General features: G+C 50.4%; 1 pseudogene; it reads left to right on the top strand.

Annotated features, from left to right (window-relative positions):
* Nucleotides 1-9821, top strand: LOC142912341 (large ribosomal subunit protein eL43-like; annotated as a pseudogene).
* The last annotated feature ends 766 nt before the right edge of the window (nt 9822-10587 follow it).

Below are 10587 nucleotides of genomic sequence, written 5' to 3'. Positions count from 1 at the left end.
ATGGGCGGGGGACTGCCCGGCAGCTCGCTCAGAAACACGCCGGTGGCCGTCGCGGGGTTCGGGGCCGTGGCGGGTCTGGCCGCGTTGGGCGTTCGCAAGATCATAAAGTATTAAAGCTTTCGTGACTGCATAAAATTACTCATTGGTTGAACACGAAATGTAACACTCTTCTGAAATTCGTGGTCCGCCAGGAAGTGTCTAGCTGTGTTGTTGGCCTGACTGGATGTGCTTCACGTAATATTTTTCAGGTTTGTTGAATTCTCGTCTCTCATCTTTTTGCTGTATTTACCGCCGTGATTTGTTCTTGACACCTTATGAAGATCGCTTGCGTTGTGATCGAAACGTCGTGATTGTTTTTTGTTTCAATATAATCTTATTGTATTTCTACATACATTTGCAAGATCCTCGGCGGATTCTGCTGAACCTTCCAAGCGGGACTAGGCCCCAATCGTGTCCGGCTCCCGTGCACGGCGTGCCCCACGGCGTCGTCGCCTCCGGCCGAGCTAAACGGAGCACCGCTACCGCGACCGCGGGGAAAAACATCGAGACTCTGAACGGACGCGGCACTCGTCCCCCCCCTCCCCTGCAAAGTTAAATTGTGGTGCTCAACGTTACCGTGGCGGTGGAGTCTTTGCAAAGATGCAGCTTGCAAATGCAGCTTTTTTGTTCTTTGGTTCTTTCGGTAAAGTCACGTAGAATGAGAATAAAATAATAAATTGATAAAATAAAATAACACAATAATATTCTCATTCTACGTGACTTTACCGAAAGAACCAAAGAAGATGAATCCTTGCAGTCACGAAAGCTTTCAATTAAAATGCAGCTTTTTTGTTTTGCGTGCCGATCTTCGCTGTCCCGTTAAGTTTCCGTTTCGTTAAAACCTGCCGCACGGGAGCGACGGGCCGCCGGGGTGCGTGGTGCCAAACCGTCGGTCGCGTTCTGTGGGGCCTGTCGGTGCTTTGTTAATGTTTTGAACCTCTCTGTGCGAGCGAGGCGTTTGCGTCTTTCCCAGCGAGAAAAACCCGACGGTCGAATGGAAATTGCTCCTGTTGGACGGCAACTGTTTTACTTTAATGGAGTCGTTAAATTCACGTTAGTCTGGCCTCAATGAGGCAGCATTGTAAGCGTTGGTAAAATTGAGCATTTCGGAAGCACTTATGTAAATTTTATTATTATTTTATTTAAATACAATTTCAGGACAGGGTGAAAGATTACAAACGTGTTAACGCGTGCGTTACATAGTTGCTACCGCGAACACGGCGAGGAATTGAATGACGCTTGCCATCACGGCAGCGTTTTGGCCATAAACAGAGCAATCAGTTCTCGTTGTTTTGGTCTTCATGCAACTCGAGCAAGCGGGAGTTGAATTTGGCAGCGGGCAGCAACAGCCGCTGCAGCGCCTTGCGTGAAAGTTGCAGGGTAGCAAAGCCTCAACTTGCAAACATATACGTTCTAGACTGTTCATATACGTTCTAGGCTGTTCATATACGTTCTAGACTGTTCATATACGTTCTAGACTGTTCATATACGTTCTAGACTGTTCATATACGTTCTAGACTGTTCATATACGTTCTAGACTGTTCATATACGTTCTAGACTGTTCATATACATTCTAGACTGTTCATATACGTTCTAGACTGTTCATATACGTTCTAGACTGTTCATATACGTTCTAGACTGTTTATATACGTCCTAGACTGTTCATATACGTTATGCGGGTGTTTAACCCACACAGTACCCCGGCGTTGCTACGACGACGCGCCACAGTAGCCACCATACACCCCCTGCACGCGCGCCACTCTAACGACTCGGAAGACCCTGGCCACTCCGAGGACAACCAGGATCTGGCCTGGCAGGTTGGCCCAACCCCCCGGGCCGAGATTGCTCCCCTGCATGATGCGTTACATGTGCCTTGGGCAGATTTACCTAAGGGGGAGGCCGATCAGCTGTGTGGGTTGTTACGGGAGTACACCGACGTGTTCAGCGAGCACGATTCAGATGTAGGCCGAACAGACCTTGTTAAGCACCAAATTGACACAGGTGCAGCCCGACCGATCAAACTCCCCGCATACCGGGTGGGCGTGCCCGAACGGACCCAGATCAAGGAGGCAGTCGTGGACATGCTACGTGATAACATAATTCACCCCTCGACGAGCCCCTGGTCTGCCCCGGTGGTGCTAGTGACGAAACAAGCAGTCACCCTCGGCGACGCCTTCCCCATACCGCGCATCGACGACACCTTTGACAGCCTCGCAGGAGCACGGTATTTTTCCACCCTCGATCTGGCGTCCGGGTACTGGCAGGTGGAGATGGCGGAGGAGGATCGGCCGAAAACCGCGTTTACCACCCCGATGGGGCTGTTCGAGTTTCGAGTGCTTCCGTTCGGACTCACTAACGCGCCCGCGACGTTCCAGCGGTTGATGGAGTTGGTAATGCGGGGCTTACAGTGGGAACAGTGCCTGATTTACCTGGATGACGTGATAGTGTTCAGCAGATCTCTGTCCGAGCACTGGTCCAGGTTGCGAGAGGTGTTCCAGCGACTACGAGCAGCCCATCTCAAGCTCAAGCCGCGTAAGTGCTACATTGCGCAGTGCGAGGTAGGGTACCTCGGACACCGAGTCAGCGAGGCGGGGGTGCGCACCGATCCGGAAAAGGTGCGCGCCGTAGTGGAATGGCCACGGCCCAGGAATCTGACGGAGATCAGGTCATTCTTGGGACTCGCCACCTATTATCGTCGATTTGTAAAGGGATTCAGCGAGATTGCACTTCCCCTCACCCAACTCACCTCCCCTAAGAACCCCTATCGATGGACGGAGGCCTGCCAGACGGCCTTCACCGCCCTCAAAGACCACCTCACCCACACCCCCACCCTAGCTTTCCCAGATTTCACCACGGACTTTATCTTGGACACCGACGCCTGCAGCAGTGGGCTGGCCGCGGTGCTGTCACAGGTGCAGGGTGGGGGGGGCAGATGGCGCAATGGCTGGCGCAGTTGCAGGAGTACAACCTGCAAATAGAGTACCGAGCTGGGCGTACGCACGCAAACGCGGACGCCTTGTCGAGGCGGCCCGCGGTGTGCGCCGAGACAAGGTTGGAGGAAGTCTGCCCGTGCTTCACGGGGGGGCGTTGCCGGCAGGTGGCAGGCCCCCAGGAGCGCACCGAGACTAACCCTCCCCCGGTGAGAGGCAGTGCAGTATGTGCCACAGACACCCCGGTAGGAGGAACCAGGGACCTGGCGGACCACTCGGCGGGCACGGGGCCCACACCCCGGGGCCCGACGGGTCGCGCAACCCCACCCGATCGGATCCAGGAGGACGTCGGCTGCGCCTTTCCGGGCCTGGACGACGTGCAGCTGAGACGGACCCAGCTGCGGGATCCGGATCTGGCGGCGGTGGAAGCGGCCCTACGGGAGAAGAAGGACGCCCTACCAGGACCCTGGAGTGGTTTGTATGCCCGGTTGTGCATGCAGAACGGGGTAGTACGAGAGCTGACTGAAGCCGGCCAGCCTGGGTGCATCTGTGTTCCCGCCCAGGTGCGACCCCAGCTGCTAAGACTGGTGCACGACCACCCGCTCGGGGGCCATGATGGGGAATGGCGCACTCGGGAAACCCTGCGTCGCCAGTATCTCTGGCCCAAGTTAGCACAAGACGTGCCCGCCTGGGTACAGGGCTGCCGCGCGTGCCAGCAATGCGGGCCGAAACCAGCGCGATACCAGGTACCCCTGAGACCGTTCCGCATCAGTCGAACGAATCAGCTGGTTGGGATCGACCTGCAAGGGCCATTCCCGCGATCCCACCGGGGCAACCGATATATTCTCGTAGCGGTGGAGTACTTCACACGCTATCCCGTAGCGGTGGCCATCCCCGATAAGACAGCCCTCGTAGTGGCCCGAGCGTTCGTGGAACACTACGTACTGAAGCACGGGATCCCCGAACGAGTCATTACCGACCAGGGTAGTGAGTTCGAGGCAGAGCTATTCCAGGCGCTGTGCCGGGAGTTCGGGATCCAGAAGGACCAACTACGGCGTACCACCCCCAGGCAAATGGGATGGTAAAGAGGATGAACCAGACTCTAGCCGGGAAGCTTAAACGCATGGCGGCCCCGAATCAACGGGACTGGGACGAACACCTCCCCTATGCTCTGTTCGCCTACACCACCACGGTACACACATCTACGGGACAGACCCCGTTCCTAATGATGTTTGGTCGTGAGTCTCGCCTACCCACAGATCTGCTGTTCGGTGTCCCTCCGCCGCAATGGGAGGAAGGGAGCCGCCCCGTGGAGCATCTGATGGAGACCCTACGAGGAGCGAGGGGCCGGGCCTACCCGCAAGGCGAGGCCGCACACCAGAGGCAGGAGCAGGGGACCCGACCCCGAATGGAGCCCTCCTTCTACTCGGCGGGCTCTAAGGTATGGCTGCACACCCCTCGCGTCAGGGCCGGGCAGGCGGGGAAGCTAACCACCTACTGGCGGGGACCCTGGACCGTGGGACGACAGATCTCCCCCTGGACGGTACTGATTCAAGGGGGGGAGAGAGGCCGGGAGATGGTGGTCAACGTCCGGCGACTAAAACCATGAATCGACTCCCTTTCATTCATGCTCACAACACCTACAGAACTGCATACGATCAATTGCGTTATTCCAATTCATAACCAAACCTCGTCACCGAGGCTCGACCACATAATCCATAACGACCTGCATTATCATACCCACGCCCACTCGCATAAATTAATACGATTATCTCTCGAATCTGCATAATTTATGTGCATAATTACACTGATTAACATAATTTCGGATAAATTAGGCACATTTCAAATTTCATTTAATTTTCATTATTTTCATCAATTTTCATAACACCTATATATACAACAGTAGGGTTAGCGGTTAGGGGTTAGGGTTCATTTGGATTCGGGGTTGGGAAAGGGTTAGGGGTTAGGGTTAATTTTTAGGGTTAGAGGGTTATGCTTAGGAGTTAGCGTTCGGGGTTATGGTTAGGGGATAAGGTTAGCTGTTAACGTTAGCTGTTAGGGTTATGGGTAGGGTTAGAGGTTAGGGTTAGGGGTTAAGGTCGGCGGTTAGGGTTTAAGGTTAGGGGTTAGGCACATCTGCCAAAAAACATTGCCAAGCTGCAGTGTGTACAAAATTATTTGGCAGGCGTCATGACGGGAACTGCAAAATCCGACCATGTTTGTCCAGTGCTCACTGAACTGCATTGGCTTCCTGTTCCCGAACTCATTCATTATAAGGTTGCACCCATTACATACAAAGCGCTTGCCACAAATGAACCACAATACCTTGCTGGTATCATCAAAAAGCATAAACGCTCATGCAAACTCTGGTCATCCTCGCACCAGCTTTTGGCTAGTCGTCGAATAAAGACGGTCGCTGCATTGCACGTTTTCAGATGCACTTCTGCAGCCATCTGGAATGTTCTTCCGATATTAGGAAGTTACTGGAGCTACGCATTTTTAAAATCTCGATCGAAAATAAATTTTCTTGAGAACTGCTTTTGTGCTTAGTTTGTTGTCCTTCCCCCGCACCTCCGATGATCATGGATGGCTATGTACGGTGTGATAGAAGTTCAACATACACACCAACATGGACACTCGCTAAATAACCTAAACAACATGGACACTCGCTAGATAACCGAACGAACATGGACAGTCGCAAAATAACCTCACCATCATGGACACTCGCTAAATAACCTAACCATCATGAAACACTCGCTAAATTAACTAACCATCATGGACACTCGCTAAAATAACCTAACCATCATGGACACTGCTAAATAACCTCACCATCATGGACACTCGCTAAATAACCTAACCATCATGGACACTCGCTAAACAACCTAACCATCATGGACACTCGCTAAATTAACTAACCATCATGGACACTCGCTAAATAACCTAACCATCATGGACACTGCTAAATAACTTAACCATCTTGGACACTCGCTAAATAACTTAACCATCTTGGACAATCGCTAAATAACATAACCATCATGGACACTCGCTAAAATAACCTAACCATCATGGACACTGCTAAATAACCTCACCATCATGGACACTCGCTAAATAACCTAACCATCATGGACACTCGCTAAATAACCTAACCATTATGGACACTCGCTAAATAACCTAACCATCATGGATACTCGATAAATAACTTAACCAACATGGACACTCGATAAGTAACCTAACCATCAGGGACAACTTGCTAAATAACCTAACCATCATGGACACTCACTAAATAACCTAACCAACATGGACACTTGCAAAATGACCTAACCAACATGGACACTCGCTAAATAACCTAACCATCATGGACACTCGCTAAATAACCTAACCATCATGGACACTTGCAAAATAACCTAACCATCATGTACACTCGCTAAATAACCTAACCAACATGGACACTCGCTAAATAACCTAACCATCATGGACACTCGCTAAATAACCTAACCATCATGGACACTTGCAAAATAACCTAACCATCATGTACACTCGCTAAATAACCTAACCAACATGGACACTCGCTAAATAACATAACCATCATGGACACTCACAAAATAACCTCACCATCAGGGACACTCGCTAAATAACCTAACCATCATGGACACTCAATAAATAACCTAACTATCATGGACACTCACTAACTAACCTAACCAACATGGACACTCGCTAAATAACCTCACCATCATGGACACTCGCTAAATAACCTAACCATCATGGACACTCAATAAATAACCTAACCATCATGGACACTCAATATATAACCTAACCATCATGGACACTCGCTAAATAACCTAACCATCATGGACACTCGCTAAATAACCTAACCAACATGGACACTCACTAAATAACCTAACCAACATGGACACTAGAAAAATGACCTAACCAACATGGACACTCGCTAGGGATATTAGGGCCAGGGATATTAGGGCCAGGGATATTAAGGCCAGGGATATTAGGCCCAGGGATATTAGGGCCAGGGATATTAGGTCCAGCGATGTTAGGGCCAGGGATATTAGGGCCAGGGATATTAGGGCCAGGGATATTAGGGCCGATTACGTTCCGCGCTGCTTTATTCATTGGTGCGAGTTTTATATGTGCGTTGTTTTTGCCGTGGTCTATCCACTGTTAGATGAAAGCAGTCCGCCTCTTTTTAACGACCTTGCGACTCGCCTGTTTGTGTTGCGCGGCGAAACGATTGATGGTGACAGACGCCTTCGCTGGGTTGCGAGTGTGGCTTAGACGGCCACGGTGTCGATCTATTTCATCGGTTGGACGAGCATGTATTCAACCCGCCACCGAGCTCGCGCAAGTAGCCGGTTTGGCTGCAGGTTGCACCGCAAGTGATGGCGTCTTAAGAAACCGCGTGTCCAGCAGCTGTGGACAGAAAACGCCATAAGCATCATATAGGCCGCGGGACTCGGTTGGGGATCGGTGCAGTAGTACTACCCTTGTACGGTGCTTGTGATGCCTCGACACCTTCCAACTTGGTGTGGGAGAGTAGCAGCAGCACGAGACGTGCGTGTTGGCGCGGTCATTCTCTGATCCAGCAGTGTATTGACCTGATGACTGTTGGCGTCCCAAACCTGCTTGGAGAGTTGCCGCAGGTTTCCCTTCAAAAATATTCCTCGCTGGGTTCTTGATTGGTTTTATGTGCACATGGCTCAACACACGAGACCAGGCATCTGAATAATATATTTAACGTTTTTGTGCGGATTTAAATAATTTCCCGAGTGTTGACAATGTTTAATCTCCGTACAGGTCTTCTTGGATTAGATCGCGTAAATATGCAAATGTATCGTTAAACCTGCCACCGGCCGATTAGTAAGGTTTGTCACGTAATCAGAACATGCCAATTCGTTACTAGTACGGCACAAATCTGGTTGTCACCTGATGAAGCTAGGTGTAATTACTGGCAAAACGTCGTACTCAGATTGTAAATGTTGTGGCTTGGCTCTCCAACACTGATGTGCTGTACTAGTATACTACACAATACACTACACTATACAATACACTAGTGCTGTACTAGTAACGAATTGGCATGTTCAGTTTACGTGACAACCCTTACTAGTTGGCTGTCGGGTGGTGGCGGGTTTTATCGACACTTTTATATATTTACGCCATCTAACCCAAAACACTCTACTATGGATGATAGTGGTCGCGAAAGCCTACGTGTTAAACTTAATGTTTAATCTGCAATGCAGTAAATTGCCGATGTGTAGGGTATTCCACGCCACCAGACCTTAATGTTTACTGTTGTACGTAAACCGTTCTGGTGGTGTGGTTCGTTAAACTATCCTTTAGCCTTTGTCTACTGCGACCTATTCGATTTTGCCCAACCTCTTCGTGCTGAAAGCGTGCCATAGGTAATTGTAGACTTATGGGTGGCAATTGTTCTTATAAGGGCGAGTAAAATATAAACTTGAATATTGTTTTGTTTGGGAAGTCTGTCGTAATGTGACCTTGGTGCGAAGCATCTGAGCGGATATAAAACGCTGCGTGTCCAGGAAAATGACGTTTTGTGTGGTCTTTGCTTTCGGCTCTCTTTCTCCGTTAGGCAAAGCGCACGAAGAAGGTTGGCATTGTGGGCAAGTATGGCACGCGGTACGGCGCGTCCCTGCGTAAGATGGTGAAGAAAATCTAGATCAGCCAGCACGCCAAGTACACGTGCTCCTTCTGCGGCAAGGTGAGGGGCGCCAACCCACGTGGCAATAGGGGCACGTCTGGGCGTTATCCGGTGGCTCGCGCTGGTTGGGTCAAGTTGTGAGTGCCAGCCTGCAAAGGTCAAGATTGCAATTGGGTGGTGGTCGTCACCGGCAATGGTTGCCTCAATAGGTTTTTTTGCGAATAAAATTGGGCCTGGACTACTGTCCTTGGAGTTGCAGGGCAGAAAAAGCAGTCTCAGGTACGACTGCCTCGACCCTTAAACCGACTACAATAACAGGTCATCGGCTAATAAAGCAAGACTTTAAAGGACCGATAAAAAGTTAAACGTCGTTACCCCAAGGAGTGGCAGTGGCTGTTTCTGTCTGGGTAAATGGGATATGGCTTCTTTCAATTTTAATTTCAGACGTTACACGTGACTAACCCAGGGTTTTGTCGCCTGTGTACACCGATCACTGTTCATTAAACACTCTTCTAGACATTCTCATTTGCTAGACACAACTCCCATCGCTTCCTCTGCCCTACCAATTTGCCGTGGTTGCTCATGATAAATGCACTACCAGTGAAGATTTCCATCCACAATTCCCATAAATTGCCCTCGTGTTGTCCTTAACAAATTGGGGTCCTCGTGTTTTAGTACACGCACACGTGTTGTGCTCACGCTTGTTAACTGTGTGCCTTGACCGGTGATTTCCGCTCAGTGTACCTGTGGTGCTCGTGTTGTCCTTGTGAAAGCCAGACCAAGATGAAGAGGAGGGTGGTGGGCATCTGGCACTGCGGCTCGTGCACGAAGACCGTGGCAGGAGGTGCATGGACCTACAAGTACGTCTTGCACGCTATGTTGAGCCAAAGCCTAAGATGCTTTTACCGTTCCTTATCGTTTTCTGTAATATTTTCAAAGGTAATTATTTTGAAAATGACCAAGGTGTGTATTATTAGGATGAAGGTTTAGAAGTGTTTATTACGATGTCACCCAATGTGTGTAACCGCCCGTTCCTCCTTCAGCACGACCTCGGCTGTCACAGTGAGGTCTGCCATCCGCCGCCTGCGTGAGCTGAAGGACCAGCGAGGGACCCTTCCCACACTGCTCACACCACCGTCCTAGCACACCAGGGAGATCACAATAAAGTGTATATGAACCAGCATCAGTGCCTGTGCGTTTTTTGTTCTGTGCAGTGTGCTCTTCATTTCTGCATCATTGCTCGCGAATTGGGAAATGACAAAGCACCATTGCTGCCACCCCCCCCCTCACATCGCTAATGCCCACTTAGTGACCAGTGATGCTGCGTTCATTCACATGGTGCCACTTGGGTGAGCTGGTGCAAGGCATCTCAAGTTGTACTGCAGAGTTGTATTAAGTGTTGAGGACATTGGTAATGAACAAGTATTTGAAACATCACAAACCAACACGTTTAGATTTTGTAATCAGGCGAGGGCAGGAGGCAAGGCCCCGCGTGGCTAGGCCCCGCGCTGTAAAGTTCCAACCTGGACATCGATTCCCATGCTCGCTGCTACTCAACTGACATCCCTACGAGAGAGAGCTAGGCTCTACCTTGGTAAACAACAACAACCACCACAACCACCACCACCACAACGATGAGAATTTCTCACCTCGGATTTCAGTGCAAGCGCGCACACGGCAGCTTCCTGTTGCCTCGCGACAGCAGTAAGTAGTATGACGTCACTTCCCTCCCACGAGCGGCTCTCGAAGTGAATAAATTATGTTAATGAGACCAGACCATACGTCGAGGGATGGGGGCGTGGGCGCTGAACCCGTCGCAATAAATTCGCGACGGCTTTAACGAACACATTATGTTAATGAGCCGCCAGTCACTGGGCGTAGCTTTGCCCAAATAAGGATTGCCACTGGACCGATATCGGCAGTGACCCAGGCGGAGGTGACGTCACG

This window comes from Petromyzon marinus, unplaced genomic scaffold (genome assembly GCF_048934315.1).
Source record: "Petromyzon marinus isolate PM22_M1 ecotype Great Lakes invasive population unplaced genomic scaffold, UKy_Petmar_22M1.pri1.0 PM_G_Scaffold_2, whole genome shotgun sequence".
Taxonomy (NCBI): Eukaryota; Metazoa; Chordata; class Hyperoartia; order Petromyzontiformes; family Petromyzontidae; genus Petromyzon; species Petromyzon marinus.
Note: the sequence above shows the minus strand (reverse complement) of the source record. Positions and strands in the feature narration are given on the sequence as shown.